This window comes from Canis aureus, chromosome 4 (assembly GCF_053574225.1).
Source record: "Canis aureus isolate CA01 chromosome 4, VMU_Caureus_v.1.0, whole genome shotgun sequence".
NCBI lineage: Eukaryota > Metazoa > Chordata > Mammalia > Carnivora > Canidae > Canis > Canis aureus.
In genome coordinates, this window is record NC_135614.1 from 83,482,189 (window position 1) to 83,508,794 (window position 26,606).

General features: G+C 35.6%; 1 long non-coding RNA gene across 1 annotated transcript; it reads left to right on the plus strand.

The window, feature by feature from the left end:
• Positions 1-780: 780 nt before the first annotated feature.
• On the plus strand, positions 781-26,537 carry LOC144311961 (uncharacterized). The gene is made up of 4 exons (XR_013377436.1): positions 781-844; positions 6,335-6,370; positions 25,329-25,412; positions 26,365-26,537. It is a non-coding gene; the product is annotated as an uncharacterized LOC144311961 (long non-coding RNA).
• The last annotated feature ends 69 nt before the right edge of the window (positions 26,538-26,606 follow it).

Consider the following 26,606-nt stretch of genomic DNA (forward strand, 5'->3'; position numbering starts at 1 on the left):
GGAGCAGAGGAAGAGGGAGGGGGAAAGAGAACAGCAGAGTCCTCGTGGAGAGGAGCCCAGAGTGGGGGGCTAGATCCCACAACCCTGAGATCATGACCTGAGCTGAAATCTAGAGTCAGACACTTAACTGAGTCACCCAGGTGCCCTGCGTCATGTCTTTACATCTTTTGACTTAATTTTGGATAATTTGGGTCTATGGACTCCCCCGAAAGAGCCACACTTTTAATGACTTTTCTCTGAGTCATGTTTTTCACCCGAAAGTACTGAATAGGCACCACCATAAGCAATATGGGCATTTTAGCAGTGGGTGTAAAGGTCAAGTTATGTATTTAATTCTTGCCTTATGAATCAGTTGCTCCAATAATTATTTAATTTTATATTTTACTGATTTTTTTTTTTTTTGGTAAGGTACTTGCTGTTTCTGGCTCTAAAATTCCTAAAATGTGTGTATACTTTCTCATCCTATTGAACTCAGCCTGCAGATGACCCAGTTATTTTGAGCACCTATCACTTTCCCGTACCACCTTGCCAAGCTCAGAAACAAGCACACACAAAAAATTTCCTGTTTTCCAGTCTTACTCTGTAAGTTTACCAAGTTTATTAAGCATTTTATCTGCTTTCCTAGTTATCACTAACAACCAAATATAAAAGCTACTGAATTATATAGGTCCCCATTCTTCAAGACGTCAAAAGAATTTCTTAGCCAGCTGTTGGTATGTTGTTGTTGTTTGTTGTTGTTATTGTTGTTGTTATGGCAACACCTGACTTCTAGATGCCAATGTCTGTTTCTGTCAAGATGGGGTATGATGCGTGTGGTAGCAAACCACTTCCAAAATTCAGGGAGGTAATCGGCAAAATTTATTTCTCTAGCACAGTAGTGTCCCTAACTAAGGTTGGCACCAGGGAGTTGGGCGAGGGGAGTGAGAAGAGCAAGTATCTGATCACCAAAGTCACTCTAGTAACCTAAATAAAAGATGCTTCGTCTTTGCAGTGCTTCTGCTATAACATGGTAAGCCAGGCACCACCTATTCTACTTTCAGCCAAGAAGGGACACATATAATTTCTGCTCATGTTTCACTTGGCAGAGCCATTCAAATGACAATTATGAAGAGCCAAGTGCTAGAGAAATGTCGTATGGAGGAAAGCAACAGCACAGAGCATGCTTGGTGCACGATATTAATGCCTTCTATCTCTAGTCCTTTGGGCCATCTAATTTAAATCTAGTAATTTTGTGAGTAGAAAATGCAAATTTTATGAATGGAAATGACTGTATTTATAAGAAAACGCTGAACTCATCTCCAAAGATGAAAGAGAAACTCAGTTATCATATGTGCTGCAACATCCTGGTATTTGATGGTCTAAAAGGCACGGTTAAATGGCAAGATGCTATACCTAAAACCATAGTAGTCAATGTGCTCTGGTCTTTTCTATTCAGATTTTCAAAGGATGAGACATCAGCACGATTGCTCATCATAGTATATAATCTCCTTAATTCCTTTACAATGAAAATATAGTTTATTTCACTCACATTCAGCCAAATCCAAGAATGGTTAGAGGTTTCACTTTTTTTTAACCTCCATTGTCTCTGGAGATTAATCATAAATACCTAAGCTTCTTGTGGTTTATATTTGCCCTGTTTTTATTTTTATTTTTATTTTTATTTTTATTTTTAATTTTTATTTTTATTTTTATTATTTTTATTTAACAGTACAGGGTCCTGTTAGGCTCTTCAACTTTAAAATCAGGGAACTTAGCAAAGGCTCAGGACTTAATCTATTTCCTTTTTTTTTTTTTTTTTTTTCATGGACTCATGCTATAAACAAGCAATTATTGAGAGAAAGCTCTTTCCTGATGAAGAGAATTGCTGATTTTTCTTCCTCTGCATAAACAAAATTATATTCACTTGGAGTGATAAGACATGATCTTTAGGCATTGGTCTCATAAAAACTCAATTTTCTGCTGGTGACAATCAAAGGTCCTTTTTAACTTCTCTATCTTCCCTCTTACCTCAGTCAAATAATTTTATATCTGACTTTCCACTTCCTTCTACAAGTGGCCTCTTTAACTTTTTGGTAGCTTAAATAAAAAATGCTTATAGTTTTTCCCCTCCTATGAAAAGGTGTGATTTTTTTTTTTTTCTCCACCTCTCAAGTTTGGATGGCCACACCGAGTTTTGGGCAATGACCAAACATGATCTGATCTTCCTTGTCCTGTGGGACATCATCTCTTGCTATGGTTAGGAAGGCCGGCCACGACCATCCTGTGAAGAGCCACGATAGAGTCTGCAAAATACTGAGAGATATGTGACAGTTCACTCCTGTCATCTCAGCCAAACACTCATAGTCAAGGACTCGGTTCCTTGCCTCTGTCTGCACAGATATAGTCAACACTTTGATCTGTGAGAAAAAAAAAAAAAAGGAATATTGAAGAAGCCAGTACCTTCTCCTTTGGCTTCTTGCTTGCATCTCTACAAGTGACTGAATAAAAAGTCTTGATTGTTCTTTTTAATTTGTCTTATTATCTTGATTGACCACCTCGAAACCTGGCAGCTCAGGGCTCTCTCTGACTCTGTCAAGCTGACACGGCCCAGGTGGTATATGCTGACAGCTTTATCCTGTATTCCTGCAAGTCATATACATTTGATAATAATGTGCAAATCCAATAATGAAAATCAGTGTGAAATCCTAGAAAACAATCCATTTTCAGAACCCTGGGATAGCCTACTTATCAAATCTCTGGTCGTTAAAAGTATAGTAGACCCCACACATATGTATTTTGACAATGTCTTTTCCGCCACCACAGTGATTGATTAATACTTTGGGGATTTAGATATGATATCAAAAATATAAGTCCTTAGTGTGCCATGAATTATTTATGTTTTTGATCAATGCTCTCTTTGTAGCTCTGTTTTGGAAAAAGTAGAATATTACTGAATTCTATCCTAAATTGTTCTTCCAGATGCATACTTCACAATCTGACAAATAGCTTGGAAAATTCTCTATAATTTATTACTTCACTTCATGGTTATTATAAATTTCCAAAAGATTGTCCCGTGTGTTCTATAGCAGGAAGGAAAATGAAAGCTGAAGGCTTGTACCTCTGTTCAGAAGTTATCTTGTGACAGGGGTAGGCATATAGAATGTAAATAAAGAGGAAAAAAGAAAAGAATGTAACTAAAGAGGTCTTCATGGAACCCAATATTTGCCAGAAGCAAACAGTAAAGGGCTAATTGGAATATGTTCTAATGATCATCTCCCAGTGATACGAAAGTAGCAGAATCAGCCCACTTCAAATAATTACATCAGAAATATAAAGCTACATCCTCAAATGTAAAGACTGAGCATTATTTCAGGATAGCTACTCTCGACAATGGGAAGTGGTTCAGACACTTGGCATAATACTAATTCAGTAGAGTGATCACTTGGGTCCTGCCTTCTAGGATGACTACATCAAATCCTCTTTCATTTTGAAGACTTGTCCTCTTGCCTCCTCACTTTAGGAATTTACTTATTTATTTATTTACCCATTCTCCTTTCTTTAAAAAAAAAATTAAGCCTAAAACAACACTCTAGGATCCTACTTTTTTAATCTATTTTAATTATATATATTTAATATATATAATTATATATATAATTATATATAATTATATATATAATTATATAATATAATATATAATTTAATATATATAATATATATTTTAATCTATTTTAATTATATTATATATATATATATTTTTTTTTTTTAACAAAACCAGTAAAGTCTCCACTACCCTCATTCTCTACTTCCTCTTCTTGTGACACACAGTGGCCCAGAGAGTCTCAGAGGCCCTGGGACTCAAAGCTAGTAGAATGGAGAGGTCCCCCCTCACTCAAAAAACTGTAATAACCCCCTGGATTCTAACACAACTCAACGACTTTGCTTGTCAAAGCTCCCTTCCCTCCCAGAATCTTCTTTAAGGAAGGCTTTTGGTGTTTTCTTTTATGAGTGAACAGCCCAGGTGAATCTCCAGAACCCGCCATGGAGTGAGAAACACTGGAATGGAATATTATCTTAGATGACAAGATTCGAATACCACCACGGCCTCCCATGAAATTTCCTGGGTGGGGCCAGAAAGTCTTGCGCCCTAGAGTCTTTCATTTTTAATTGACTTAATTACCAAGCCCCCAACTCTCTTTTCCAAGCAACTTGGAGCTTGAGAAAGTATAGTACACCCAGTTGTCGCTTGTTTGGTGAAGCAGTGCCTCAACTATGCTCTGTGTTTTGGAGGGTAGACCTGGCCTGGAGACTATTTCACTTAGTGCTCTGATACCCTGTATACACATAGTTGCGGTGTGTGCCACCTGTTGCCTTGCGACGTGTCAGGCCCCTCACCTTGTCCCATGCCAGGTGTGCCCTCCTTGCTCTCCTATTAGAGGAAGTGGGTGAAAGTGTTCCAATTCTCCTGGTTTAGTTTGGAATAGAATATTTTTATCCTGTTGGCACCGGAATCTAAATATAATTGGCTAATGCTTTTGGCATCAGCGTATCCAACGTCTGTACTTATGTGGACATTTTCTCCGCAGTTGTGTGGTAAATGTTCTAGACAGCAAACATATTGTCCTCAAAGTCAACATTCACCCCTTCACCTCTCTGGACATTTGGGTATTCTATCACAGTCACCGAGAAAGTATTTGTTTCCAAGTTACCCATGCGATTGCATTACATGTATTAAATTTGTAAGTGGTTTGAATCAAACATATTAGGAATCTGCATCATTTAGTAAAAAATAGTTAAAACAAAGAAAACAGTATAACTGTGGGAGGGGGAGCAGTTAAACAATAGGATGTGTTAAAGGATGAAAGTTAAAATAACGCAGTTGAAGGACTGAGTTTGAAGCCCTACAGTAACCTGTGAAAGTTGTGTGAATGTAGGAAAAGGATGTAGCTTCTCTCTGTCAATTTTTTCATCTGCAAAATGGGCATAACAGTAATAACCACCTTCAAGGGCTGTTGTAAGACCTAAACACAAGGCACCTGGGTAGCTCAGTGGTTGAGTGCCTGCCTTGGGCTCAGGTGGTGTGTGATCCCAGGGTCCTGGGATCGAGTCCACATCAGGCTCCCTCCATGGAGCCTGCTTCTCCCTCTGCCTGTGTCTCTGTCTCTCTTTGTGTGTCTCTCATGAATAAATAAATAAATAAATAATTTTTTAAAAAGACCTAAACAGAGGGGATTGCGTTTGGCCCATGAAGGTCTACTGCTATTTCCACTTTCTATCTCTGACTCACTATTTTCCTGGGTTTAAAATAGGAATGATAACCTCCAATTTGTATGACTCCTAGGGATGAGCTGTTTCAACATTGAAGTACTGTATAATATGGGAAAGAGAATTATGTCCTGAGGTCTTACAAATAATGTTGTCATGACCCTTGAGCTATAACAACTGCATAAATATGATTTATGTAATGATAGCAATATCGAAAACAACTTACTTTGTAGATGACTTACGTAGTATTGAAGTAATTACTACACATAGGTAATTTATCGCTAATCACTGGACAATTACTGATGTTAATGATGACACCCCTAAAATGTGCTATAACCAGTCACTCTTACATAATAGTAATTATTTCAGAAGCTATTTATTTTATCTAAGTATAAATTTTGATTGTTCACTCACATGAACAAATGTATGCACTATATTTGATCCGTCTGAACTATATCTGAAATGAAAAAAGATAAACAATAAAATAATGCAAATATAAGGGGTTGCCTGGGTGGCCCAGCTGGTTAAGGGCTTGTGTTCTGTTTAGGTCATGATCTCAGGGTCCTGGGGTTGAGCCCTGTATCGGTCTCCCTGCTAGGCAGGGAGTATGCTTCTCCTTGTCTCTCAAATAAATAAATATAATATTTAAAAAATGCAAATATAAGACAAAAAGATTTCTAAAAATAGTACAGGAAATCTTTATCTAAGAAAATGTAGGCGATCCCTGGGTGGCTCAGCGGTTGAGCACCTGCCTTTGGCCCAGGTTGTGATCCTGGAGACCCGGGATCGAGTCCCATGTCGGGCTCCCTGCATGGAGCCTGCTTCTCTCTCTGCTGTGTCTCTGCCTCTCTCTCTCTCTCCCTGTGTCTCTTATGAATAAATAAAAGAAAATCTAAATAAATAAATAAATAAAATCTAATTCAAGTCCCATTTGGAGAAGTTAGTTATCTCAAAATAAAATATGCATTTATTATGTGTCTAATATTGGTTGGTCATTATATTAGTCAAAAATCAAACATTATTACGTTTAATCTAAACACTGACTCTATGAAGTAGGAGCTAGTAACTTTTCTTTTTTCCTCCCTTCTCTTAGATAAGAAGAGATTTACATTCAAGACTCAGGATTGTTGTGAGTATATCTGGTCAGAACCAAATCTGTCTTGGGCTTCTATAACATAATAGAAATACTTAATTTATAGTATAGGCATTATATTAAAATGTTTCAATAGAATCATTATTCTTGATTTTCATAGATTCTTATTCTTATAGTACATAGTAACTGTGCATAGTAATATAAAAAAAATCGAAAATAAGAATTTCACCCATAATGTGAAAAAACTAGGAGCACCTGGGTGGCTCAGTTGGTTACTTGTCCAACTCTTTATTTTGGCTCAAGTCATGGTCTCAGGGTCCGGGGATGGAGTCCTCTTCTGGCTCTGGACTCAGCAGAGGGTCTGCTTGGGATTCTCTCTCTCTCTACCCCTACCCCCATCCCCTGTGTTCAGTCACATGGACTCTCTCTCTCTCAAAAACAAAACAAAACAAAACAAAAAACAAAAAGCAACTTTCTCTTAGTAGGACTCTTATGTGTTAACCTTTATATATTTGTTAAAGCAACTGTCAGCGATCGCACTTCTTTTTATTTCAAGGTTAAACATGCTTAGCTCTAAAGAACTAGGAATATTGATATATCCACGTATTTATATAACAAAAACTCCAAATAAAAATTTGGGGTTTTATTGGTTTGATTTCTCTAAGTAGATCAGTTTGGTGCCTGAGAATAGACAATACAAATAACCTTTGTGCCATGTAATTCCCTCAGTAGCGTTATTCTAGAATAGGACCTAATGGCTTTTACAATGTAAATGCTTTACTTATTTTATTTGTTGGTCGGTAGTGCTTTTCGAAATATTTTGCATTGCCCTGTATTCATATATAATTTCGGTTCCACTTTTATCCATTATATATGGTGATTTTGTGTGTGTGTGTGTGTGTGTGTGTGTGTGTGCGTAAAAACTCTGTGCCTATTTTAGTCACTTGGCTTTTCCTCAGGTAGTGGCATATGTATGTGGGAGGATACTTGCTATGTAAAATGAATACAATCAATCATACCACGTTCCCTAAAAGCAATCTCACGATCACATGGGAGGGACCAGGGCAAAGAGACCAGAACATCAAATAAGGATGCAAACTTTAATTTAAAACTGTTCTGCAGGTGAAGAATCGAGTTGAATTCTTTTGAGATTATGCAAGATTGCTAAACTCTCTAAAGAAAATAGCAAAAATGTCATAAGTAGAAATAGAAGTGGGATATAGAGGTAAGAGGCCCTTAGATTCTAAGATATCTTTTCCAGATTCCCTCATCCATTTGTTCATTCATTCTTTAACACACCCATAATTCACTCTTTATTGAGCTGCAACTATACTCAATTAACTCTAGTAGGTCCTGAATATTCAGAGATTAAAATGATTTTTTTTCACTTCATCAGGGGTTCAGATACAAAATAGATTTGTATTGCAAAATAGATTTGCCCTATGAAACTATTCTCTAGCATGTCAAGGGGGCCATAATAAAATGGAGGTTAGTATGAGACTGCGTGTAAGAATGCAACAAAAATCTATCATATTTCTACCTCGAGAGGTCTTGGGTGATGTGGAAAAGAAGAAGGTGGAGGGAGAAGTTAAGGAGCCTTCGAATGGAAATGGTATTTATGCTATATTTCAAGGAATAAAGCAGGAGTTTGCAGAGATGGGTAGGAAGAGTTTGATCTCAAGTGCAGAAACCAGCGATATCTGATGAGACCTATGTACTGGGCATTATCGTTGGAGCTGGGAATATAATGGTCCGCGATGGTTTCATGGTTCCATGGTTATGAAGCCTACAGTCAAGAGTAATTGTGCCCGATAATCTCCATTGTGCCAGAACCACCATCCCTCTCTTCTGCTCCGTTATGTGGCCTGAAAAGCTTATTTCTGTGGGTTTCATCATTCTGGCACCCCTGCCCTCTGGCTTGTAGTTTTACTTGATTAAAGGGAAACCCTGAGAGAAGATGAGAATGTGGATTAAAAGGAAGATCAAGGCATTCCTAGCCCACATCCCAACCTGTGATCCTTCTGTACCAGGTGGAATTTTTTTGTCCGAGACCCCATGGCTCAAGTGGCAGCCATGGCAACCATAGCTTCTGTCTCAACTTTGCCTGGATTGCAGTCCTAGAGCCAGGAACAGGCCCCAGAATTTGTAGGATTTCAGATACTTTTGCTGCCAGAAAACAAAATGAATCTTTTCACATAAATCAGATCATAGTAATTTTGATCAAAGTGTTCAATTACTATCTATTTCATTCAGAGTAAAGCTCAAAATCTTTACCATGATCAATAGTCCCCACAGTGTCCCTCCTTCTCCTCTCCCAGCTTCTACAACATATATCACTGCAGCCCCCCACTACACCCTGTTCACCTCTCCTCTTCTGTCTCCAGTCTTTCTGTTTTCCATTTGCTACACAGTTGATGCTTTAGGATCTTCCCATTTAGTGTTCCCTTTTCTTGAAAAGCTCATCTTATTTCTCCAAAGCTTAATCCTACTCTTCCTTCAGGTGTCCCCCCACTCATCCAATCTCTCCAGAGAAGCTTCCCTTGACCATTATATGCTTGTGTTTTCCTTAATCATTACTCATCTCAATTCTTCTCTGCAGCACTTACCAACAAATTATTTCTTTTTTTTTTCCCCCAACACATTATTTTTTATCTCCATACTAGTTTTTTTAGAATTCATTCTATCTTCTCTGGCTAAATTTCTCTGGAGGAGAAATATTTGCTTTTGTTTTCCCATTACATAATCATATGAATATTTATTGAAAGAAAAAATGAGTGAATAAAATTTCCATTATTTCTTGAGAAGAGTAGTGGATTAGAATTGATGCATTACTTGTTTTCTAAATAGTATTATTTGTTCTAATATTATAATAAGGGAATATTTCTGTAGACCCAAAACATACTTTTTTGTTAAGCCATACATCTTAAATACAACTTTTACCTTTCAAGATCAATTTTCTTTTTATTATAGCATATTTTTAGTACTTCTACAAATGAGATACCATGTTGATAGATTGTCTTCTTTTATATTTCCTAAAGACTTCTCTATTTTATATTAGCACTGAAATAATGACATAGCTAGTAGAATTCTAAGGAACAGTTGTCTTTCCTCCTTGACTATTTATCTTTTAAAAAGATGGAAACAGGGTAGCCCAGGTGGCTCAGCAGTTTAGTGCTGCCTTCAGCCAAGGGCCTGATCCTGAAGACCCAGGATCAAGTCCCGCATCGGGCTCTCTGCATGGAGCCTCCTTCTCCCTCTGCCTGTGTTTCTGCCTCTCTCTCTCTCTCTCTCTCTCTCTCTGTGTGTGTGTGTGTCTCATGAATAAATAAATAAAATATTTAAAAAAATAAAAAGATGGAAACAATAGGATAAAATATATTTTTAAGATACAATATCTCTTATAGTTGCCTACATATCTACAATTTCCAGCATTCCTAATATTGTATGTAGATTAACATTTCTATCATTTTCCCTCTGCCTTCAGTAATTCCTTTGATGTTTCGTTTAGTGCAGGTCTGCTGATGATGATCTATTTTACCTTTGTTTTTTGAATGATATTTGCATAAGCATTCTAGGCTGGGAACTTTTTGTCTTTCGGTATTTTAAGAAGCACTTCTACTCTCTTCTGTCTTATATCACTTCCAAATTCTACTTCATCCCTATGTCTTCCCTCGATCTGTATCTAATGTGTCCCTTTTTCCCTCTGTCTGCTGTAAGATTTTCTTGCCATCACTAGTTTTTAGCAATTTGATAATGACAAAAAGGAATGTCATGATAATGACATTCCTTGTTGACATTTTCTTCATGTTTCTTTGCTTCGGGTTGGTTGAAATCTTTAATAGGTGAGCATATAGTTTCATTAAAGTTTAAAATTACTCCTATTTCAAATATTTTTCTCTCACCCCTTTCTTTCAGATTTCCATTACACAGATCATTGACCACTTAAATGTGTCTCACAGTTAACTGATCATTCATTAATTTACTTTTCTTTTTTTTTTTTTTTTTTTCTCTGTGGTTGATTTCAGACAGCTTCTACAGGCAGGTCTTCAGTTCAGTATCTGGCGATAATCCCATCCAACATATTTTTCAGCTCACTAAGTATATTATTTATTTTCAGGTGTCCAATTTGGGTATCTTTTATATCTTCCATAGCTCTTCTTAGCTTACTTTTTCTCTTACTTTTTTGCATATATGAAATGTGTTGAATAATATTATCTAATAATTCCTTCTGTCATTTCTAGGTCTGCTTCTATGGATTGATTTTTCTCATTAGTATGTGTCGCATCTTCCAAATTCTTTGCATGCCTCAAAATTTTGATGGGATACTAAACATTGGAAATTTCAACTTTCGGATGCAGAATATTTTCATTTTCCTACAAATCCTATGGTTTGGTTCTGTGAGGCAAAAAATCACATGGAAACACTCTGATTTTCAAGATTTGCTTTTAAGCTTTTTAAGTGTGAGAGTAAAACGAACTTTTTATCTAAGTCTTTGTCTCACCTCTGCAAGTGATAGATACCACTTCTCCCTTTCCACCCTGATTCATAATTCCATCTTCTTAATATAGGGAGACAATGAAGGTTGGCTTCAAAAGTCCTTATATTGACCTCGCCTGAAAACTCCTTTTTGAAAAATAGGTTGAAACAATCATACACCTCACTGTGTTGTTTCCACCATCTCAGGGATCACTGTTCTGTACTGCTTAGTATGCAATGTCCAGTGACTGCTATTTCATGTGTCATTCACTTTCTTTATTTCAATGATGGTGTATATTTATTACCTATTACTCTATCTTGGATGGAATTGGAAAAGTTGAAGAATAAAAAATATAATTACATGAGCAAAAATGATTTAATCATAAAAGGGAAAATTTCACAACTATTGAAGTCTTAACATGGAATCTCATAAATGTGTACTCTTAAAAAGTATGACACACATATATAGAGAGAGGATTTAGAATCTCAGAAATCAATAAATTTAGTTCACAAAATTTAGTAGTGGTTACGTAAGCTTTGAGCAAATAAAAATAAGTATGCTCTATTAGGGATCACATACTTTTCCAGTCACCAGATTGGGAATAGACATTTTCTAGCTTTCAAACAATATTTACCAATTAAATCCAGTTAAATTAGTAGGCTACAAAGGAAACCTCAAAAAATCAAATATGTATAAATATATAGACTATTTATATATGTATATAGACTACACATCTACAAAACTATAACAAAAAAGAATGAATAACAAATGGAATCTTAGGGGCATCTGAGTGGCTCAGTTAGTTAAGTGGTCAGGTCTTGACTTTGGCTCAGGTCATGATCTCAGGATTCTGGGATCCAGCCCTGCATGGGGCTCCATGCTTGGCAGGGAGTCTAATTCAGGATTGTCTCTCTCTCTCTCTCTGCATCCCTCCAAATCTCTAAAATAAATAAATAAATATATGTTTAATAAAAATTGGGACAATTTTAGAAAAAAAAATTACATTACCAATCACTGATAGAAAAAAAGGAAGAAAAAATATTTTTAGGTAGGAAATTTGGCCGTAATAGAATGACAGAAAAAAAAAAAATTCCTAAAAACCAAAGCATGTGATATTTTTCTTGTTTCTTTTTAATTTTATTTGATATTTTGTTCTTTAATCAATATGAGTTGATTTTAAAATTATATTTACTTTCAGAATATACATTTCTTTATTTTTAAAAATATAGCTACCTGTCATAGAACCACTTCAATGATAAGTTGTATTACTACTGGCATAAAATTGCTCATTTTTAAAAAAATCCAAAACAAGTAAACAAGTACCCAGATACAAGAACATGGTTAAAAGTGACCTGAGTAAAATAGAGATTTATTTAAATTTTTAAGTCTTACTTAATGAGCCTATTCATCATACCAATTGCTGCTTCCAATGTATTTCCATTTCAAAAAAAGTGAGATGTGAAATTAAGCTTTTTCATATATATTTGAAATATGAATTTCACTGAATGTGGAGTCTTCATAAAATAATTATAATTTTGCAGGCCATTTAGATTATTTCCATTTGTTTGGTTTTGATTTTCTGAAAGCATATTAGCAATTAAACTGATTTTACACTTGGACAAAACCATAAGTACAAGATAAGTAGGATATCACTGCATTTCTTTAAAAACACTGAATAATAATTATGTTGTAAGCTTTACTAACTTCTTAGTTTAATTATGCTGTATTTTCTATAATAGGATAATGCTAAACAACCATCAGTAGGAAATGTGCTTTGAGCTGTTTTCTTCCAGCAATTAGTAAGGTGATTGAATATCCACTAAATAAAGTGGGAGAATTTGTAAAGACCACTTGGGAGAATGTGTGCATTAAACAAGCATAGTCTTTCTATAATCACTATGCTTTAAACCTAATTAAACTCCAGAGAATCCAATTAAATGAAGGGGAAACAATAAAGCAATAAAATGATTTGAGGATAAGTTTGATACTTGTAATCCAAAATTCTTTAAGAGTTAAACCCTATGATTAAAGTTTTAGGAAAAGGTAAATGGACTACTTGTAAAATGGCAAACTCTGAATTTCAAATTGAACTGCAAATTCGACTACTATATTAAACCATTAAACACAACTTGAAAAAGAATACTTATTTAAACACTGGTTTCAGTAATTGAAAGATAATTTGATTTTTTGTCTTCTTGCATGAATGTATAAAATATATATTTTATAAAAAATTTTGATCTCTGATATAGTAGTTTAAAAAAATCAAACAAAATAATACTTGGTGAGACCATTGGGGCATATATAATAACATTTAATTACTTAAATTAGACAAGATATGGGGAAGATGGCAGTGAAGCAGGACCCTAGACTTACCTCATCTTACGAATACAGCTAGGTTACTATCAAATCATCCTAAACATTCAGAAATTGATCTGAACGCTGGCAGATCTCCATAATTAAAGGTAAAGAAGAGGCCACATCAAAAAAGGTAGGAAGTGTAGAGACTCAGTTTGGAGAGAAGGATTTTGGCAACTGCAGGGGGGATGGAGTGGGGGTCACAGAGAAAGGTGAGAGACAGACTAGCACACAGGGGAGCCTGTGGGGAAAATGAATCCCCATAGCAATGGCTTGGAGAGCAGGAAGGGCCACATATAGTGAGTTCTTGCAACCAGCAGGGCTTAAAGCCTGATGTTTTAAAGGTCAATGAGTTTGGCTGGGATAGAGCCCAGAGGGCATTGTACTGTTCTTGGAGAGAAGATGGGCAAACAATCTGTGATCTTGCAGCAAGGACTCAGCTATCTGAAGAGTGTCTGGGGCATACACTGGGAGGCTATTCACTCATCTGGAGGAGCATCCAGAAAGAGAGCATAACAGAGAGACCCCTCTGGAAGCAAAGGAACGTCTGACACCATTTCCCACCCTCCCTCCTCCTCCACATAAGCACAGGGCTATCTGTAGGACCCAGCTCAACACTAACACTTGCTACCTAACTTGCTTATGCCATGCCCCACTCCCATGCTCCTGTGAAACCACCTCTTCCAGTAATGCTTGCCTCAGTCCCAGTGATGTGTGCCCCGTCTCCCACTAGACTGGCCAAACCCCTGCTCACCCCACATCTCCTGACAGGAGAATTTTGGTGGCAGTTATGGCAGGTCTCATTCACAAATAGACCAGAACACACCTTCTTAAAATGTCTCACAATCAAGCAAGGGACCAAACACTGCCCACAAAAGGCAAAGAGAGTCTCTTCAGACGACTGACCTGAAAGATAAAATAGCCAGGACAAAAGAGCAGTGCACAAAACACACATTGGAGACACTCCTAGAAGTGCCAGGCTCTGGGGCACAGAGGATACTACATGGCAGGACAGTATAGGACCTCTTCTTTATAAAGTCATTACTCTCAAGAATAGGAGATACAGCTGATTTTACTAACAAAGAGAAATAAGCACAGAGGCTTAGGCAAAATGAGAAGACAGAGAACTGTTTCCCCAATGAAAGGACAGAACAAGGCTATGGCCAGTGAGCTATGTGAAAGTTATAAGTAACATACCTGATGGAGAATTTAAAGTAATGATCATAAGGGTACTCATTGGACTTGAGAAAGGAGTAGAAAACATGATTGAGATCCTTAACACAGAGATAAGAAATAACATAGCAGAGAGAAAGGGCTCAGTAAGTGAAACAAAAAACATGCCTGACAGAATGAACAGCAGGCAGGAAGAAGCAGAGGAAGGAATTCGTGATCTAGAAGACAGAGTAATGGAAAGTAATCAAGCTTAAAGACAATGAAAGAAAGAAGAAAGAAAGAAAGAGAAAGAAAGAAAGAAAAAGAAAGAAAGAAAGAAAGAAAGAAAGAAAGAAAGAAAAAGAAAGAAAAATTTATGCAAAATGAGAATAGACTTAGAGAACTCAGTGACTCCATCAAACATAATAACATTCATATTATAGGAATCCCAGAAGAAGAGAGAGAAAAGAAGGCAGAAATATTATAGCTGAGGTAATAGCTGAAAATTTTCCCAATCTGGGGAAGGAAACAGATCTCCAGATTTATGAGGCACAGAGAATTCCCATCAAAATCAACAAAAACAGATCCACACCAAGACATATTGTAATTAAACTGGTAAAATATAATGAAAAAGAAAAGCAGTAAGACGAAAGACAGTAACTTACAAGGGAAAACCCCCAAGGCTAGTAGGGGATTTTTCAGCAGAAACTTTCCAAACCGTAGAGAGATGCATTCAATGTGCTGATGTATTCAAAGTGCTGAGTAGGAAAAGTCTGCAGCCAACAATACTCTATCCAGCAAGGCCATCATTCAGAACAGAAGGAGAGATAAAGGGATCCCTGGGTGGCTTGGTGGTTTGGCGCCTGCCTTTGGCCCAGGGTGTGATCCTGGAGTCCCGGAATCGAGCCCCGCATCGGGCTCCCTGCATGGAGCCTGTTTCTCCCTCTGCCTGTGTCTCTGCCTCTCTTTCTCTCTCTATGTCTATCATGAATAAATAAATAAAATATTAAAAAAAAAAGAAATAAAGAGTTCCCCAGACAAACAAACTTTAAATGAGTTCATGCCCATTATACAAGCCCTGCAAGAAATATTAAGGGAGACTCCGAGTGGAAAGGAGAGACCAAAAGTGACACTATAAAGATAGAAAACACAAAAGCAGTAAAAATAAATATTTCTGTAAAAATCAGTTAAGGAAATCACAAAATAAAAGGATGTAAAATATGACAACATATACTAAAATGTGGGGAGGGACAGAGGAAAGAATGGCATCAAATTCAAATCACCATCAACCTAATAAAGATCGCTATATTCATAAGAGGTTATATACAATCCTAATGATAATCATAGATCAAAAAACACTAATAAATATGCAAAACTAAAGGGAATGAAATTCAAACATATCACTAAACAAAATCAGCCAACCATCAAAGAGAGAAAGACAAGAATGGGTTAGAGAAAATTTTCAGGAAAACCACCAAACAAGTAGTAAAATGGCAATAAGTACGTATCTATTAATAATTACTCTGAATGTTAATGGACTAAATGTTCCAATCAAAAGGCTAGGGTGACATAAGGATAAAAAAAGAGACTCCTCCCTATTCTGCCTACATGTTTCTAAATTAGTCTCCTGAGCCAAGGGGAACAAAAGCAAAAACAAACTATTGGGATCCCATCAAAATAAAAAGTTCTGTACAGCAAAGGAAACAATTAGCAAAACTAAAAGACAACCTAATTAATGGGAGGAGATATTTGCAAATGACATTCAATAAAGGGTGGTATACAAAACATATGAAGAGTTTATAAAACTCAACACCCAAAAACTAAGTAATCCAATTAAAAATGGGCAGAAGACTTATAAACCAGACATTTTTACAAAAAAAGATATGCAAATGGCTAACAGACACATGAAAAGATGTTCCTCATTACTTCCTACCAGGGAAATGCAAATCAAAACTACGATGAGATATCACCTCATGCCTGTCAGAATGGCTAACGTCAACTCAAGAAACAGCAGGAAGGATGTGGAAAAAGGGGAACAGTCTTGCATTATTTGTAGCAATGCAAACTGGCATAGTCCTGTGGAAAACAGTGTGGAGGTTCCTGATAAAGTTAAAAATAGGTCTATCCTATGATCGAGCAATCTCACTATTGGATATTTACCCAAAGAATACAAAGACACTAATTCAAAGGGATATAGGCACACCTATGTTTACAGTAGCATTAGTTATAGTAGCTAAGATATGGAAGCAGCCCAAGTGTCCGCCGATTTATAAGTGGATTAAGATGCGGTCTATATTTATAATGAAATATTACTCAGCCATAAAAATGAATGAAATCTTGTCATTTGCAATGACATGGATGGAGCTAGAGAGCATAGCGCTAAGTGAAATAAGTCAAAGACAAAAAAGAATATGCTATCACTCATGTGGAATTTAAGAAACAAAATAAAGGGGCAAAAGGGAAAGAGAGAGAGAGACGTATTAAGAAACAGACTCTTAAAAATAGAAAACAAACTGATGGTTACCAGAGAAGAAGTCAGTGGGGGGATGGACGAAATAGGTGATGAGGGTTAAGGAGTGCATGTCCCCTGATGAACACCAGGTGATGTACGAAATTGTTGAATCACTATATTGTAAACCTGAAACTAATAAAACACTGTATGTCAATTAACTGAAATTAAAAACTTAAAAAGCCAAAAAATTAAAAATAATCATCTTAATTATTAATTATTTAAATTAATTTGCTAAGACTTAAAAATCTATCAAATATTTCAGAAAAATTGGGGCATCTGGGTGGCTCAGTGGTTGAGCATCTGCCTTTGGCTCAGGTCGTGATCCTGGGGTCCAGGGACTGAGTCCCGCATCGGCCTCCCCACAGGGAGCCTGCTTCTCCCTCCGCCTGTATCTGTGCCTCTCTCTGTGTCTCTGATGAATAAATAAATAAAATATTTTAAAAATAAGTAAAATAAAAATAAATAAAATTAAAATATTTCAGAAAAATCAAGAGAAAACTAACCTTTTCCTGAGATTATCATTTAGAAATTTAAAAGTATAATGTGTTCTTTTTATAATTCTCATATTTATTTATTTATTTGTTTCCATAATTACAGGTATTTAGTGTCTCTGCCTCTCTCTCTCTCTGTGACTATCATAAATTAATTAATTAATTTAAAAAAATACTGGTATTTAAATGTGCATGTCGAATATAGAAACACATCTTGATATTTCAGGCACATATCAATAACAAAAGTAAATAATATTAAAAATTGCACTATTAAACTTGTTCAAATTAATGTTCCTTTCCTTTATTAAAGATATGATTAACTTACTGTGAGTGAAAGTCACAACCTAACTGATTTTACACGTGTATGTGGATTACTTCTACCTGATATTCTTCATCTGGACTACTAATTCACTTGGCAATTTCATATAATGACAATTTTATCAAGACAAAAATTTTTGAAGCTTTTTGAGTTCAATGTGACAACATAGAAGTTGTATACAGCTTTTTCCTCATCATCCTAAAACAAAGCATAAAAAAGGAACATTTGTTCCATATTTGATGACAACTAGAGATGTCTCTTTCCCCAGATCATAAAAAAATGGAGGAAGGGAGAAAGAACAAGTAACAATGAGATAATGAATGTAAAACTGGTGTGTGTGTAAACTGGTTTATATCATGGAACTAAGTAATATTTCAGGAATTGGAAGCATCATGCACAAAACAGAAGGAAGATATGGAGAGTGTAGTGGTGGAAAAGTTTGTAAGAGCATAAAATCTGACCTTTATATTCACACTTACATCTTGCACGACTCAGCAAGGAAAAGCTCCTATATTAAGCCGGCAAGAAGGCTCCAAGGATGATAGTGGTAATGCCCCACGATGAAAACAGGAAAGTAGTTCCTTTGACAGGTGAGGAAACAAGTTCTTTCATCCACACAGGGCCCAACCTTCACAGGCAGCCTACTGGAGGCTATTTTTATGGATGATCTAAATTGCTCGAGAGAAAAAAACTAATACGTAATGATACTTGACTTTAATGATTTCTGTATAAAATGCAATACACTGGCTCTCTTTTCCTAGAATTATGAGCCACATTCCTCAGATTCCCTTATAAATAAGTTTCTGGAATAGGATTTAACCTCACAATTTACTAAATTTTGAAAAAGCAGAAATGGGGTAGAAATTATCTTTCGGATGTTGATGCTATATAGACAACGCTAGTTGTGAAATATGATTGTTGAGAAAGTTCAGGGCATCTTGATCCAGGGGCGCCGTGTCTACTGATCATCACCAGGGATGTGCAAATTTCCTTGTAATAGCAGCAGTGACTTCCTGCCCTGTGTTGGAGGTTTCATCGTGTGTCCTGGAACTAACAGTCCAAATCATCAGGCTGCCTTTTCCTCCTCCAGACCTTCAACCAAAATTTCAACTACCTAATTCCTTCTGAAATCCCTTCCTACTTATAAAGGGGTTTATATAACCTGCAGTGAATCCAAGGGATATAATCATTAAATTCATTAAATAGCTTACATTGAAGAACATTCGGTAATACCCTTAGCTCTCTCTCTCTCTCTCTCTCTCACACACACACACACACACATACACACACGATACACACAGGCAGAGATTGTAATCAGTTCTTTTGTGCTTCACAATTTGATATGAATGAAAAAGCAGAGGACTCATTTTATATGAGCCACAGTTCTCACCATCGTAATAGTCAGAAAATGTTCTCTATAAAACTAGAGTCCAGAGAAACAAAAGTATTTAGAAATATGGAGGTAAATACCCCTGAAAATACCTGTATTTACCAGTGAAAGTATTTGACTCTGGAAGCAGGTGAAATAACAGGGGCATTGGGAGTTTTATATGGAACTTTCGCCAGTAGTTGAATTTTAAGATTATTTACCTTAAGGATTAGATTAAAAAAAAATAAAAAGGAAAGAGAGTAGTGTTAAAATGAGTATGTCTCAATATATTTTAAACACAGAGATGTTATATGTAATTTCACTTACAGTATGTATATCGTCATAGGGTGGCTACTTTCTAATCTATTACTATTTGGATAAAATTATAGTAATTAGTTTGGTAACAATAATTACAGTGTTACATTTTTAGACTTAATATGATAATGGATTTCATATAAAATAGAAGTCAAATATACAACGTGTTGCCAGCAAACAACTTTTTAAAGAACACGCCCTTTTATATTTCCCACAATGTGGATTTGACACTCCATACTGATTTAGAAACTAAAGGAATCAAAATGAAAGGGCTTAAAATTGAAAGGAGAGGAGGAGTCGTTTATTGATTTCATTTTAAATAAAAACCTTGATCCCTAAAGACATCAGCAAATTCCCTTATTCCATCTCCTTTTGAATTTTAGATACAGTAATTGGAAAACGTTTGTGTCTATTTGGGATAGTAACAAAAAGATATCTATTTCCCAATTTTTAAAATAGACCTTCCTCTACTCCTCATGACGTGGGTCTACAGGTAAGAAAAATGCCATTAATCTAACTATATGACTCCAATCACAATTGATTAAAGTTATTACTTATCTATTGTCAGTTACATAAAATATCACTTATCTGAGATTTCTTTGTTCTAGGCTATAAAAGGCATTGATTTGTTTTATGTTTACTTATTTTTCTAAATTGACAGTTTATTGCTTAAATATAGGACATTTATTATTTTTGAAGTATGTAATATTCTGTGCTGATAAGTAGAATAAGTGACTTACATGAATCACATTAATTTCCACAGACACTAGAAGCTCATGAAATACAGCTTTAGGACTATTAACATCTCCTCATTCTTCAAGGCATTCAGGATGCCACAGCATGAAGATTTTTGAATTAACAGTAGGAAAGTTAAAAAAGTATGCTGTGTGTTTAGATGTGAAGAAGATAAATATAATCATAGCATCTGGATGCTAGTGGGAAGTCATCCCACTGTGACTCTTGCCTGAGAATAATTGACTGAATGAGTAGATCTGGGGACATGCAATAGATTAAATTCCTGGGGTTGAATGAACTTTGTAACCTTATTATTGGTGACTATTTTTTTGTAAAGAAAGTCTAAATGTTGGAAAAAGTAGTTGTAAAATTTACAATGGTGTAAAATAATAAAATTTTAATATTGTTTTTGTTGGCCAAACTATTAGTTTTTTAACTCATTTATGTTTATATATATCTAATATATTATACATAATAAATATTATATATATAGAACGAAATTAGACATAGAAAGAGAATGGGGGGAGGGGCAGAGTGAGGGAGAGACAATCTAAAACAGCCTCCATGCCTAGTGTAGAGCTCAACCTTGATCTCACAACCCTGAGATCATGACCTGAGACAAAACTCAAGAGTCAGGTGTTTGACTGAGCCACCCAGGCACCCCTTTTATTAATGTTTCTATTTAAAACAGATTTAAAATAAGTTTCTTTTTACAAAATAAAATATTAAAGAGTATGTTTATAAATTTTATACTGGTAATTAATTTGCATCAATTGTTAAATACGTTAATAATCTTATATACATAAAATGTCTAAATTCTTTTTTTTAAAGATATTTATTTATTCATGAGATACACACAGAGAGAGGCAGAGACACAGGCAAAGGGGGAAGCAGGCTCCATGCAAGGAGCCTGTGGGAGACTCAGTCCCAGGTCCCCAGGACCAGCCCTGAGCCACCCACGTGTCCCTGGATGCTTTTTCTCAGTCACTTTTTCAAATTCCTCATTCACATGACCTCTAAATACTGTTTTTCCAGGCTTTAAACATACTATTACTTTTATCTATTTATATATATTTTTTCTCCTGTGTTGATCCCATCACTTTTCATAGTTTACATATTCACTTGCATGTTGATGGCTTCCAATTAATAGATATATTTTTTAAAGATTTTATTTATTCATGAAAGACAGAGAGGGAGAGAGAAAGAGAGAGAGAGAGGGGGGCAGAGACACAGGCAGAGGGAGAAGCAGGTTCCAGGCAGGGAGCCCGATGTGGGACTCAATCCTGGGACCGCAGATCATGCTCTGAGCCAGGACAGGTGCTCAACAGGAGTCCCTTAATAGAAATTTTTAGACCTAAACTTGTGGCTCTTTTTACACCAAATCATTTACTCTTTCTCTTGACTGGTTGTTCATAAACACTTTAAATTTAATATTTCCAGAAGGGTGGTACCTCTTGTTTTTAACAACTAAACATGTCCCTATCCTATTTTCCCCATTTCAACACATGCCATTGTCCTTCACAGTTGTTCAAATAGAGATATTTTGTTTGCTCACTATGCGTCAGGTATTTTGAGTATTTCACTATTCTTCAAAACATACAACTTTTGAGTTACAGATAATCATTCTGATTTTAAAAACTAGGAGCTTGTTGTTCAGAAGGCTTTAGATGGATGCCTGGTGACTCAGTGGTTGAGCGTCTGCCTTTGGCTCAGGTCATGGTCCCAGAGTCCTGCGATTGAGTCCTTGAGTCCCACATCAGCTCCCTGCAGGGAGCCTGCTCCTCCCTCTGCCTGTGTCTCTGCCACTTTCTCTGTGTCTTTCATGAATAAATAAATAAAATCTTTTTAAAAAGGCTTTAGAAAACTTTCCAAAAAAAAAAAAAAAGAAAGAAAACTTTCCAAAGTCACATACATTTTATACCAAAACAACCCCTCCCGTGTTACTTTCCACTGATAATTATATAAAAAATTTTGGTGTAACACATTTTAAAAGAAACATAATATGATTCATGATTTCAAATTCATTTTTCCCTTCAAGTGAGGCATCTGGGTTTCTGGGCATTTATTCTAGCAATTATTTCATTGCTCAAAATATTCTAAGCTCCTCATTGCATAGGGTACATTTTGCATTTTTTTTAAAGGATCAAAATTTTAGTGAGTATATTTTTTTCAGAATTATTCTGTTATGAGAAAGATCTAAAAGCATTTAAAAACTATTACAATTATGGAGTCTAATTAAAAATGCAAAAATAAGAACTAAAGATACAATTTAAAGTATTGAAGAATTTGGATGTGTTTGTGTATGTTCGTATTCAACTATGTTTTCTTTCAATGTAGTCATTTGAGAGATTGCGCATTACAATAATGCTCCTTTGCTTAAGTATTTTTGCTAATTATTTTTGAGAATTGTCTAATCTGACAATTTATTAGCTGTAAAAATTATTAATAAATTTGCATTCACTTCTCATATTTGGATATAAAGTCATATATTCTAAGTTATAAAAAAACACCTCTCTATTTAATCATTCATTTTTATCTACTTGTTCATTCATAAAACTGTACAGGGCAAAATACAATGCAATTGGGTGTAAGAAACTATTTGGTTTTCATTACTAATATAGAGCCAGTAAGGTGCTAGCTATCTACCCTCCTGCATACCGTTAGGTAAATGAGTTCCTATCTGGCTGATGTTTTAGAAAGAATAGTTGCAGGCTTTTTTTGGTGATTGTACAACTTCTGTTGAGATGCTACCTATAGACTTGGAGCTTGAAGGAAAGAAAATCTCACATGTTCTCAGGAATCTGTTCTTGCTTTTTATTTTTATTTTTTAACAATTTTATTCATTTATTTATTTAAGGGAGGAGCAGAGGGAGAGGAACCAGCATGTTCCATGCTTAGCTTGGAGCCCAACACAGGGTTTGATGTGAGGCTCAATCCGAAGACACTCAACCTCATGACCTTCAACCTCAAGACACTGAGGCCATGATCTGAGCTAAAATCAAGAGTTGGATATTCAGCTGACAGAGCCACCCAGGTGCCCCTGTTCTTGATTTTTAAAAAGCTGCCTAATCCATAAGAACCTGGGTGACCCAGTCAGTTGAATAGTTATTTGACTCTTGATTTTGGCTCAGGTCGCCCCCTACTAATTCTCTCTCTCCTCATTCTCTCTCTCTCTCTCTCTCTCTCTCTGTCTCTCTCTCAACAACAACAACAAAAAAAAAGCTGTATAATTCATTCTGGAAAGGAAGAGGGAAAATAAATCTTAATATTATATACCTTTGAAAAGTCTAGTTTAATTAAAATAGTAATAACAATAACAACTGCCCTTTTATTATGATCTAGCCATTCTGTGCACTTTAGAGATTTTACCTAATACTTTCCTTTCTATACAACATTTTTTAGTTATTCTTTCTTTTCTATTGCAAAGATAATCAAAGTGAAATTACATTAAGAAAGTTAGACAAGTTTATATGGTTAATAAGGGGGAATCATTTTTTAAGATGTTATTTGGTTATTCACGAGAGACACAGAGAGAGGCAGAGAGAGAAGCAGAGATAGAAGAAGCAGGCTCCATGCAAGAAGCCTGATGTGGGACTCGATCCCAGGACTCTGTGATCATGCCCTGCGCCGAAGGCAGATGCTCAACCGCTGAGCCACCCCCAGGTGTCCCAAGAGGGAATCACTAATACAATATAGGTCTATCCACATCCAAATCCAAGGGAAATATAAAAGAGAAAGAAAGAAAGAAGAAAGAGAGACAGAAGAAAGAAAAAAGAAAGAAGAAAGAAAGAAAAGAAAGAAGAAAGAAAGAAAGAAAGAAAGAAAGAAAGAAAGAAAGAAAGAAAGAAGAAGAAGAAAAAGAAAGAAAGAAAGAAAGAAAGAAAGAAAGAAAGAAAGAAAGAAAGAAGAAAGAAAGAAGAAAGAAAAAAGAAAGAAAGAAAGAAAGAAAGAAAGAAAGAAAGAAAGAAAGAAAGAAAGAAAGAAAGAAAGAAGAAAAATAAAACAATGCTTAACTTGGATTAATGTATCATTCCTCAAATTACTTAACTATAGAAAACTTTTTCACCCCAATAATCTTTATTAACATCCTGTAGAGGTGTCCATGGGATGTTCTTTGGGAGATGAGAGATTCTTAACTTACTCATTTTGAAGACAAATAAACTTAACTGGCTATATTAAGTTTTTGTCCAAGGTCATAGAGAAAGGTAGAACCAGAAAAGCATTGCACAATGCTTAGAACATAGTAGACATTTGGAATATTTGCTTTTATCCCTATATTTAAAATATTACTGATCCTCAATGTAATACCTTCCCACTATAGCATAATTTCTTTAATGAACCACTAGTAATGAAGAAAGACTAATGAGTTAATTCCATAAAAAAATAAAGGGATTTAAACTATCACATGGGATTATTTTATGTCCTGGATTACTTCCTGGCATCCCTTTATAGGTATTACCTCATATAGTTTTTTAAATGATTCTATGAAATAGGCATTATTTCCTTTCCTTTCACAGATAAGAAGACTGAGGCAAAACTATGTCATTTTTCAAAATAAATTATTTATAAATGACATGTTGCCTTATTTGCAGCCAGATTTGACTAAGTTTATAATCAAAGAGGGATAGGAAGACAGTTTGAGAGCAAGAGCAAAGTAAGAGAGAGGAACAGCAGGGTTTTCCCTCTAAATAGGTGATTTCATGTCTCAGCTAAAGCAAGAAAGTAAACAATTAACCTCTCAGCAGATACAGACAATTGCAAGAGTTGTTAACCCAGAGTGCACACTGCGCCATTATAGGGAAAACTCATGAGGTTTTAGATCCTCAGGGAGTGTCAGGTAAACTTAAAATTAAGAAAGTGAATAATAACATCAAAAAAGAATATGAAAAAGGATTATTATTTACTCTTCAGCAGAGTGTGAAGTACTAATGGGAAGTACGCAGTGTATCTTACTCATTTACATTTCCTCACTTTTTAATACAATCCCTAAGACTTATTAGTCTTTCAATGTATTTGTTTGTCTGGACTTTTGTTTTTCCTAATGCATGAAAAATTTTCTTGTTTTCACTCATACACATAATTTTCAGTACACTTGAGTAATATGAGAGGAACAGTAATATCCTAAAACACTCCCAGTAATCATGTGATTTATAGCTTTATTCTGTGTTGGTTGCTGATTAAGACCCCTATATGAAATTTGATATCTTAGAATTCTGTGATTCAAAGAAAAATATATATGTGCATAGTAAATGACTGTCCTCTGATTTAGATTTTCATACCAAAGGAAGAAATAATCTTTCCAGAAAACTCAACAAATGGACACTGCATTACAGCTAGGATTCTGAATGGACAGGTAAGGTTCACTCAACCAGATTTCCATTAAAAAGCTGATTAGCAAAATTAAATCACCCAAACAAGAATGTAATTCACATTCACATGTTATTTTTATGTCAAAAGTAATTTAAAAATTCATTTGGGGGCAGGGGCACTTGGCTAATTTACTCTGTAGAGTATGCAACTATTTTTTGTAAGATTTATTTATTTATTTGACAGAGAGAGAGAGAGAGAGAGAAGGATTGAGAACACAGGGAGAGAGTCAGAGAGAGTCTGAAGCATACATTGCACTGGGCACAGAGTCAGAGGATAAGCTTGAACCCATGACCCTGAGATCATGACCCCCTCCAAAACCGAAAGTCAGATGCTTTACCTACCCAGACACCCCAAAGAACAGGCACTCTTGATCTCAGGATCATGAGTTCAAGTACCACCCTGGGCATGGAGCCTAGTTTTAAAAAATTAATTTTTGGAGAGCTCAAAAACATAATTCATAATGATATTCTATATGATGTGCCAGATGTGCTCCTGGGCCAAACTTGAGTCAGGCTCCTCTAAGCCCTCTTCTCACCTAGGCCAGGACCTTAGCCCCACGCCTTACCAAGTCTGCGTAGCTCGCTTTTAGCAAAAATTATGTTAAGTCAGTTTAGAAAGAATCTTCATATCTGATCACTCTAGTGTGTCCTTAGCAAGAAGCCTGTTAGGCCCCTTTAGTAAGAACTCTAATTTTCCATCCACTGACCCCTTCAACATGGTCCTTACACAAAAATCCCCTCTTTTTCTTATTGGGTCTAGAGTCGAGCACAGTCTCCTCCCATTTTGCAACAGTCATGCATGGTTCTCACTGCAATGCTTTTAACATATCCTCTTTCTGACTTAACTCCAATTTTTTCTAATACAACATAAAATTTTTACTCTTTTTTTCCCTTAGAGTAATAACTAAAATCGTATCTTCTTCATTTCTCCTTTAGAGCAATTTGAACATTTCCCTTCTCAGCAATTTTGAAAATTTATTATAATTATTTATATAATTATTTGTGTGAATAAAATGTGACTATTCTGTTCAATACTTATCCCATTGGAACTACCAGTATCTTGCAGATTGTATGGGCACTCAATAAATATTTTTAAAACATTAATAGAAGTACATTTAATGGCTGTCTTGGACCAAGAAGATGTCATATCAGAAAATGTAATTATCCTTTAACAGTGG